Source organism: Elephantulus edwardii, unplaced genomic scaffold, assembly GCF_000299155.1.
Source record: "Elephantulus edwardii isolate Elephantulus edwardi_28Jun2011 unplaced genomic scaffold, EleEdw1.0 scaffold00605, whole genome shotgun sequence".
Lineage (NCBI taxonomy): Eukaryota > Metazoa > Chordata > Mammalia > Macroscelidea > Macroscelididae > Elephantulus > Elephantulus edwardii.
The window spans coordinates 66,911-77,653 of record NW_006400355.1 but is presented as its reverse complement, the minus strand read 5'-3'; positions in this window follow the sequence as shown (position 1 = coordinate 77,653).

Below are 10,743 nucleotides of genomic sequence, written 5' to 3'. Positions count from 1 at the left end.
GATGGGAAAGTCTGCTGTTAGGGACCTCTCTAAAGTTCTCAGGAGCAATGGTGTCTCTCTGGAGACTAAGGTGCATCTGATACAGGCTATTGTCTTGTTATGCATCAGAGAGTTGGACAATGACTAGCTAGGACAGAAAGAGAGTGGATGCTTTTGAGCTGTGGTGCTGGAGAAGAGTACTGAATGTACCATGGACTGCCAGGAAAGCAAACAGATTCATCTTGGAGAGGATTAAACCAAGCTACTCCTTGGAGGCAGAGAGGTGTTTTTCAAAGGTACTCGGGATTTCCGGTGGGAAGAGGCCCTGACAAGCGTGCTCATGGGTGGAAGGGAAGCTTGAAAGCGGGCACAAGGAAGCCAGCTCAGATAAGCGACAGAGAGGCGTTTTTCAAAAGGTACCCGGGATTTCCGGTGGGAAGAGGTCCTGACAAGCGTGCTCCTGGGCAGAAGGGAAGCTTGAAAGCAGGCACAGGGAAGCCTGCAGCCCTCGGGCCAGAAAGGTAACATAATCCACACAGGAGTTCTACAGGACACGTTACCTTCCCTTGGAGACAGCACAACTAAACCTAAGAGACACTGGTCAAAAGGAAAATGTCAGCAGTCGACGTTTTTGGAATCACAGAAGCCAAGAAAGCTTAAGATACAAACTGTCAGATCATGGCTTGGACAATGGAAGATATTTTCTGAAGGGGCTTGGTAGATGAGAAGGGTTATCCTGGTGGAGGGTGGAGCTGGGAAGTAAGTGGGTCAAGGCACTGGGCTAAGAGGGGGGTCAACACTTTAACTAATGCTTACCCCCACAATAAGGGATTTATCTTTAACTGTTCCACAAATTGCTGTCAGATACTCCTCTAAATCTGAACATTCAGATCAAGACAGACTAGGAAGAAGGATTGGTGACGCACTTCTGAAATAGCAGGCCTCTGAAAACCCTATGCACAACAGAACACACGCAGATTAACAAAAAGGGCAACTTGGGTAGAACTATCAAGTATGGAAACACAAAGGAGGAGGAACGACAATACAATGTTGAGGAAATATTGATATGACTTTTTTCTTCTTATTTTTTATTAATGATTTTTTAATGCAACATATATATTTTTTCAGCATATTCTTTCCATTTAACTTTCCCCCATTCATTCATAGTTGCACATTTTCCTCTCTGCCAACCCCTTCCCCCAGTTCATTTTTCTCTTTGAAAAGAAAAAAATTATTTCATTGTTATACAATCCCCCCAAAGTCCACAGTCCACTTTACTATGAATTTCTTTTTCTGTGATTGTGTCATGAAAATAATATCTAATCCTATATTCCTTTTAAACAGTTCTGTTTCAATGCAGTATACATTATTTATCTCCTCTTTTCTTAGGTTCCCCCTAAACCTGTTGTTAGTCTCGTTTTACAAGAGTGGCATTATGCAGTATTTGTCCTTATGTGACTGAGATATTTCACTCACCATAATGTCTTCCAGGGTCACCCATTTTGCATACTATTTCATGAGTTCCTTGTTTTTCAATGCAGCATAGTATTCCATTGTGTGAATATACCATAGCTTCTCTATCCATTTCTTTGTGGATGTACATTTGGGTTGTTTCCAACTCTTTGCTATTGTGAACAAAGCAGCATGGGTATACATATATCTGCTTGGGTGACACTTACGGGTTTTTTTGTTTGTTTGTTTGTTTTTAGGGTATGTTGCTAGTAGTGGAATAGCTGGGCCATATTGAATTTCTATGTTCTTCTCTTTGAGGAAGTGCTAAACTGCCTTCTAGAATGGTTGCATTTGAATTTGTAAATAAATTAATATAAGTCATCATAAGCATGATGACTGGGAGTTCATACTTCTGTATGACATGTGCCACCCATTAAACTGTGTTACAGCATAGGTACAATACCCATCTGACAAAGGGGGGGGAATAAAAAATGGAAGTAAAAATTAAAATATTTGTAACTTTACTCACAGGAAATTAAATATAACTCAAAACAATAATGAGACTGTTCATCACATCTCAGCCTAGCAAACATGAAAATACTGATTATTTCCCATTCAATCAAGTTCATACAAAAAAGAGGCACTTTAATGATATGGGAAGATACTATGGGAGGATAGTAGCATTTAAAATACATACACCATCTGCCCCAGCAATTCACTGTCCCTATGGAGCTCTGCCTACTGGTAAGGAGCTGTACTGCAATCCCAACAGCAATATTATCAAGTGAGAAAAACATAAGGGATTAATCTTGTGGCAGAAATGTTTTGACTTCAGTTTAAGGTATGTGTAGAAAGAAAACGGAATAGGGAAAACTAGCCATATAGAGGCTGTTGTTTGTTTCCAAGCATTTTTTAAATAATTTTATTATGTAAATGTATAATTTTATATTATTAAGAAACTGTAAATAAAATTGCATATTCCGATAGTAACTGGGGCAAGGTCATATCTGAGAAATGTCATAGAATTATTTGAGTCCCAGACAGCAACTATGATCCACCTGTGAAGCAGCTTCTCTATTTAATCCAGTCCTTGGTTTGCCACTGTCATTATTTATGGATTCTTCACAGAGAGCTCTGGAGGCCTAGTGGTAAGGAGGGGCACTGCCAACCCAAAGGCACATAATTCAAATCCACCAGCTGCTCTGTGGGAGAAAGATGAGCAATCAGTCTCTTCCTGTGTAATTTATAGCTTCTGAAAACCTGTTGGAGAGTCAGCTATGAGTTAGTTCCATCTGGCCAGTACCTAACAACAAACAAGTCTTCATGGATGTACTTAAGAAAATGCTAACAGGGAGCTTACACTGTTTTTCCACCACTACCCTGTTCCACCATGTGGGCTCAAGATACCTCCACAACAGGGATAGCTCTGAATAAATTTTTATTTCCTTGAAATTTGAACTATCAAAATTACCATTTTTTTGTCTTACTCAAAGAGAGGAAAAATTACTCCTCTCTGCAACTGTGTGTGTGTGTTTATGTGAACACACGCACACACATGTCTGTGTCCCAAGAAGAATAGCACATGTTGGTGGGTAGAATCACTCTTGAACTGTGAACCACATCTGGGCTCTCATCCAGCTCAGTGATGAAGTACCTGTGTTCTGGTGGTGATATTACAGTTTCTCTATCTCAGGGTCTCATTTCTAAAATGAAAGGGACGGGGTCAAACATTCTTGTTTGGGACGGGGTCAAACATTCTTGTTTATCTATACAACTCTAAGACTTCAACTTAAAAAAAACCTAGAAGAAACTTCCAAAAGCCAACTATGTATTCTTCTTTTAACACATACTGCCTCTTGGCATAGCAAGTGAGAGGGAGTGAGAGAGCACTGTGGGATGGAGATTTCACTGTGTCAGGTACTTCTAGGTTTGAAATCCATTTCTGCTCTTCATAAGCTGTGTGATTTATTATGTGTCCTTGAATCCACTGTGACTCATAGCAACCCTATTCACTATAGTTCTGTCCCCTGCCCTATCCTATCCCAATCTCATGGTCTTCAGCATACCTACTCCCATTACTCCAGTCACTCACTCAAGTCATCTTATCCAGAGTCTTCCTATCCTACACTGTTCCTTTACCATTCCAAGCATGATGTCCTCCTAGGACAGCAGTGTACCTTCTGGCAACATACCCAAAGTTTGTAAGATGGAGCTTCCTTGTCTACAAGGAACAACTCAGTTTCGCCCTCTCTAGGACAGATCTGTTTGTTCTCTTGACTCTCAGTGATATGTCCAATACTTTTCCCAAGTATCACAACTTAAGAGCATTGATTCTTCTTCTATCATCTTTAGTCATTGTCTAGACCTTTGATGCATAGCAAGTAACTGTGTGGTCTAGAACAGGCCAATTACTAGTGCTGGTTTCTTCCTCTACAAAAATGTGATCAGGGTAATGGAATGTGCTTTGTCTCAGGGACCTGGCACATAATAGGTGCTCAGTAGTAGAGGAGGTTCTTATGAATGTGTGTTCTATTCCTACACTAATTTTGAATCCGTTTGAGAACAAAGTGTTCTCTCTGGCATTTGATCATCACACCTGTGATCATACGTGTCATACCACCTTTCCTAGATGAGTCCTGCCACAGGTAACCTGAGAGATCCAGCAGCCTTTGCACTTGGTTTGTCCCTGGCTTCAGCTGTCATCTGATCCCCACATCTCATCTTGGAAAGAACCAAATCCCTCAGAGGCGGCTTACTAATGCAGGCAGGGAGGGCTCTTTGAGAAAGCAGTTGTTAGCAGTCACTCCCTGGGGGCCTGGCCTGAAGCTATGGACATTGTTTGGAGATGGACAGGTAGGCCCCTTCAGCTAAGACAGAGCTGTTGGGTGCCAGGCTGAGGGCCACCTTGAGTGCCACTCAGCAGGGAAGCGGTTCATTTTTAATCAATAGAGGTCTTTCTTATCAATGACAATAGGGACCACAGTCAGCATGACAAAGATGTATTAGTTGGCTCTGAGAGTTCCCACACTTTGGGTGTGCTGAGGGGAGGGCTCAGTAGGCTGACCCTTCCTGTCTATGCAGATTAGACATCTCCTCTTGGGTTTCCATAGGTAAAATGTAAGCTAATCTCCCCCATCAACCCTTCTTCTCATTGATTTATTTGGTGTAGCACAACTTAACTCTCGGTAGTCCTAGCATAACCAGTCTGGATTCTATCCTAGCTACAACCAGCCTGGATTCCATCCTGGGCATCAGGCTCTCCCACCCTGTGGCCCAGCTGTGACCAATCCTTGACCTCTTCCTTATGGCTTCCAAATGTGCATTTTCACTGGTCTCACTCCTGAGTGTCCAGCACCCTGCCCTATCATTCACACTGTGGTCTCTATCGGAGGTGTCTCCTTGTCCCCCTCCCCTCAGTGATATTCCTTATCCTCCAGTGCTTCCTTCTGTCTGTACTGAGTCTTGATGGATTCAATCATCTAGTTTTCTCTTGATGGTTTTATATCCCCAGAAAGTCCAGCTGCCACAGGCTGAGTCCTTCTGGTTATCTGGCAATTGCCTTAGGTCAAACATTTAGAATGTGCCAGGTAGGCTCTGCTGAGATGAAATTAAACCTGAAATGGTCTAAGAGGAAGAACCTGTGAAAGAGGCTTCTCCCAGCAGTGGGAAGGGGAGTTGATGGGACCTGAAGCATGGCCAGTGACTGCAGAGCTTTGGAGAACAAGGGTGAGCACCCATTGATGTGGATGTTGTTAACCTCTCCTGCCTGCACTCCTGGTGTCTCAGACTAACTGGTCATCTCAAGCAGACCAGAGTTGGGAGGCCCCTTGCTGCATTCTCTTGTGTGCACAGAATCCACTTCTCAGAGGTCATATTCCCAAGATCATTGCACAGAGACCTCCACTCTCCTCTGTCTTCACTGGCCAACCTTCCAAGAGAGCTGGAGTCAGAGATGCACAGATGTTGGCCTGCCCACCCCACCTTGTGCAGGTAGAAGAGGGCAGGTAGGAGATGTAGCCATCTCAGATCATAAGCTAGCACTGACCACTTCGGTGCAGTGTGTGATCTTGATTCCCAGTATCCTTCAGTCTCTTCAGAAGCCCTTTCATTAAATGCTCTGGAGTAGCCAGCTCCTGCTGAGTGATTTCTTTATCCAGAGTGTGTAGGGTGGAACAAGAGGACAGAGTAGGGTAAGAACAAGGGATTCTGGTTTAGCTCAGTCTGGGCTACCAGCTTGCTGCTTACAAATTAGCTGTGTGACCCTGGGAAAGTAACCAAAGCTCAGTTTTCTTCTTAGTAAAATAGAAGTTAGAGACCCTCAGGGCAGTCCTATGACAACACCATCTCATGACAAACCATTCAGCTGCCAACTGAGTGGATTCTACTCACTCAGACCCTGTGTATGAGTCTGCACTCAGTTTTCAATGGATCTGACTTTTTAGTAATATGGCGAGTTCCACAGACAGGCGAAGCTGAACATGAGAAGATGCATGGCTCAGGACTGGAACCCAGTATCTTGAATAGAAGGCAAGAGTTCTGCCACAGCACCACCACTGCTGGGCTCACACTGCTAACCCATAGGCCAGAATGGATTGTCTGTGGATTCAAATCCATCAGTTGCTCCACACCAGAAAGAGGGACAATCTCCCATGACAATTATAGTCTCTGAAAACCTACTGAGAGAGTCAGCTATGAGTTGGTTGTGACTCAACAACAATGAGTCTGGGTTTATTTTTTGATGACTCATCAGAAGTAAATTGTCAGACCTTTTCTTCTTTTTTTCTTTTCTGGAAAGAAGTATTTATTATTTTTTTATAAGCTTATTGCTACAGTCTCATATTAGACATGTCCTTTGCATGCACACATTGTTCTTACAGCAACTCTTTGCCTTAAGTATAATTTGAATTCCCACTTTACATATGACAAAATTGAAATAGAGAAAAGTTAAGTAAGTTTTCTTCTAAGGTGAATTCAAATTGTGGATTTTTTGGTTAGTTGTTTCTGCTGTTAGTAGTCAAGGTTAACAGTACTGCTCACAATGGGAGTCTTCCTAGACTCTAAGGGCATTGCTCTTAAAATCCTGTTAGAATGTCTGACTGGTTGTGACTATAGGCTTAGGAGGAAAAGCTGGAAGTGCTTTGGTGGAGGCATAGATCTGACAGAGGAGAGGAGAGGAGAGGAGAGGAGAGGAGAGGGTTTCTTTGGAAATGGATGAACTGAGACCTTGGCAGAGTCAGTCTGCAGCCTTCCTATTGACCCTCAACCTCTCTGGGCTGTATACTTGCCAGTAAGCAATGCAAAAGGGAATGTCTGAGAGAGCGTGGACCTGGTGGGCTGAGCACGGCCTGTAGCGCCCTCTCGTGACCATGGGGAGAAGGCGCGCCCTCTGCGCTCCTGCTTGGTCTCTGCCAAGCAAGGAAGAAAGATCCTGAGAATATGTGGATAATGGCCTCAACCTCCCCTCACCATGACCCACTTGCCCATTCAAAGCCTGTCTACATACTTGGGGGGGCCTGCTATACACTGCCTGCCTCATCTCCACCGAGTGGCACAGAAAGGCAAGTAACTTACTCTGAACTTTACCCTGTCTTTTAGAGCCCCGGCCGACCAACCAGAAATCAGGGAAAGTACAGCTGCTGCAGTAACAAACATCCACATTTTGTGTATTCTCTTTAGTAACATTTCATGTGTGCTTCTGAAAGGTGGGAGCTATTTCATATGTGGTCTTTGTCCCTAATCCCTGGTCTGATGCAGCCAGTTCTGCACCACCTCTGATTGTGGATCAGATTGTTGGGTTCCAGAGGATTTCTACTGGTTATTTTAAGATCGCTAGCTCTTTCCAAGCTATTCTACACTGGATATTATGGCAATATTCAGGCCTCCACTGAGATGTGGATGGATGTGCCTAGAGTCCCTGGCTGGGAATGGGGCACAGCTCACTGAAGAAAGAATCTCCCACTGAACCATCTGTGTGCCACTACTTAATAATATAGAACTATGGGGGCGAGCTAAAGAAGGAACCCCAATATGGCCTTGGGCCTGGTTGAATTCAGAGCAGAGACTGCTGACTCCACATTCCTGAACCTTACTGCTGAGCTTAAGCCATACCAATTCCTTGTTGCACTTGGTATGATCTCAAGGGCAGAAACTGAGTCTTCAGTCTTTGTATCTACAGCACTCACAGGACAGCACCTCACAAGTAGTAGGCATATATGTAGTTGACAAATGGCTTCAAATGGACGATTATTCATAGTGACCCTAGAAGAACAGATTTGAACTTTATCCTGTCCTGCATCATCCTCATCATCTTTGATGTGTTCCAATTCATTGTTACACTGACAACCCTCCTTGTTAAGGCTCTTCCTTCCTCTCTTTCTCTGACTCTCCACTTTCCCAGCATGACATTTTTCTCCAAGGACTGACTCCTTCTGAAACCATACCAAAAGCATGTGAGATGACATTTTACTGTCCTTGCCCCTAAGGAGCTCCTTGTTTGTGCATCTTTCAAGATAGACTTCTTTATTCTTTTTGCAGTCCAATGGGATATTCATATTCTTTTTCAACACCACAATTTAGAGATATCAATAGGAAGTAATTTAAAAGACCAGGGCTTGGATCAGGCACAGCTTAGTCTTTAAACTGACATTATTGCTCTTGTGGCACTTTGAAAAGGTCCTTCATTACAGATTTTCCCAATGCAACTTTTGATTTCTTGACTATTGCTTCTGTGGATGTTGATTGTGGACACAAGTAAAATGACATCAATCTTCTCTCCATTTATCATGAAGTTGACTATTGGTCCAGTGGTGAAAATGTTTGTTTTCTTGATGTTGAGATTTATTTTCTATTGAAGATTGGAATCATTGATCTTCTGTAGCAAGTGACTGATGTCTTTTTCATTTTCTACGTGTAAGGTTGTGTCATCTCCATAATTCAGGCTGTTGTTGAGCCTTTCTCCAATTCTGATGCCACATTTTTCTTCATAGAGTCCATCTTGTTGAACTATTTGCTTAGCATACAGATTGAATAGGTATGGAGAAAGGATACAACCCTGAAACATACCTTTTCTGATTTTTAAAATGTTCTATTTTATATTAGTTTGCTTAAAAGTTCATATACCTTGTGTTTCAAACCATTCTTCATTCACATTGTGTTTCATACAATCACTCCTATACATTATGTTTTATAAAATTAATCACCATTTGACTAAGCCCACCATTACCCTGTCTTTTCAGGTCCCTGTCAGATCTTTCCTATTTCCTTTGCCCTCTCCGTTCACCCACCAAATTATGCAACACTGTGATTTACCCTCCTGCCAACCCTTACTCCTCTGCTATACAGCTTTCCTGATTTTAAACAATGAATCCTTCATCTGTTCTGTTCTGATAATTGCTTCTTGCTGTAGATACAGGTTTCACAGGAGCAAAAATAAGTGTTCTGAGGTTCCCATTCTTCTCAATACATATGTTGTTATTGTTAAGTGCCATCAAATCAAGTATGATTCATAGTGATGTTATGAAGAAATTTGAGCTTTGTCCTATCCTGCACCATCTTTATCCTCTACACCTCTGAGTCCATTGTTGCAGATACTGTATCAATACATCTCTTTGAGGGCCTTCCTTTCCTTTGCTTGTCCTCACATTTTAAAGCATGATGTCTGAGCTCTTAGGCAGCACTTTCTCCAAGAAATATTTGTTTTGAGTTTGGTTATTTTGTGGTTGGGGATAGTCCATGGGATATTCAGTTCTATTTTCCAACACCACAATTCAAATGCATCAACTTTTCTTCTGTCATTGTTATTTATTGTCCAGCTCTTAGATGCACATAAGGTAATTAGAAAGACTGTCTTTAAACTGACATCACTGCTCTTCAAGACTTTGGAGAAATCCTCGGAAGCAGACTTTTCTCCTGACTGCTAATACCAAGAATGATGACTGTGATTCTAAGAAAGATTATATCATTGACAGTTTCAGTCTTTTCTCTATATATCATGATGTTGCCTATTGGTCCAATGGCAAGGATTTCTGTTTTTTTGGTGTGAAGATGCAATCCATATTGAAGACTGCAGTCTCTGATCTTCTACAGCAAGCTTTCCATAATGTCCTCACTTTCATCAAGCAAAGTTTGATAATCTGCATAATGCAAGTTGTTGATGAGCCTTCCTACAATCTTGATTGCCACACTCTTGATCATAAAGTCTAGCTTCTTGAATTATTTGCATACAGATTGAATAAGTATGGAGTTAGGATACAGCTCTGACTCCTATCTCTACTGATTTAAAGCATGTAGTGTTCCCTTGCTCTCTTTGCACAACTGTTTCTTGGTCTATGTATAAATTTTGTACAAGCCTAATTAAATGTTTAGAATTCCCATTCTTTACAAGGTTAGCCGTAGTTTGTTGTGATCCACACAGTCAAATGCCTTTGCATAGTTAATAAAGTATAAATAGACATTCTTCTGATATTCTTGGTTTCTAGCCAAGATCCATCTGACATCAACAATAATATCCCTGGTGCCATGGCCTCATCTAAATCTATCTTGAACTTCTGACAGTTCTCTGTCAATGCATTATTCTAATAATTTTTTATGATCTTCAACAATATTTTGCTTGAATTTGATAGTACTGCATATAATGTCTCAATGCATATAAGGGATCTCTGGTGGCCTAGTGATAAGAAGCTGTGCTGTAATCCCAAAGATATATATTTTTAATCCACAAGCAGCTCCATGAAAGGATGGGGAATTTCCTCCTGGCCAATTAACTGCCTCTAAAAACCTGTGGGAGGATCAGCTATGGGTTGGTTCTGACTCAGTGGTACTCAACAACAAAGTATATAATGTCCCTTAAATCACAGTGGAAAAGTCAATTGAGAAATAGTGAGGTTGGGCATAAGTGTGACAGGCCAAAAGGAAAATGTAAGTGTGCCCTTAGTCCCCCTTGGACAGGTAGGACATTAAACCAGCAACAGCCTTCAGTGTGGTGGTGTTAATTGTGGTAGAGTCAGTGCCACTTTCTGTCTATCACAAGTGCTGGAAGTCCAAAGCTTGTCTACTCCTAATTCATCTTGTTGGTATGCCCATTCTTGTGATCACAGCACATGCCAGCCATGGCACTATCTTCTAGTATGACATCAGACAACATTATGTTGTGATACATAGGATGTTTATTGGCTAATCAATTTACTTCATAGAGAGTTGTGTTGCTTACCCAAAGGTAGTGCCTCTCTGACAGTTCAAACTCACCAGGGAGAAAGATGGACAATCTCTTTCTGACTGATTCTTTTTTTTTCTTTTGTGTTTATTTAATTTTTT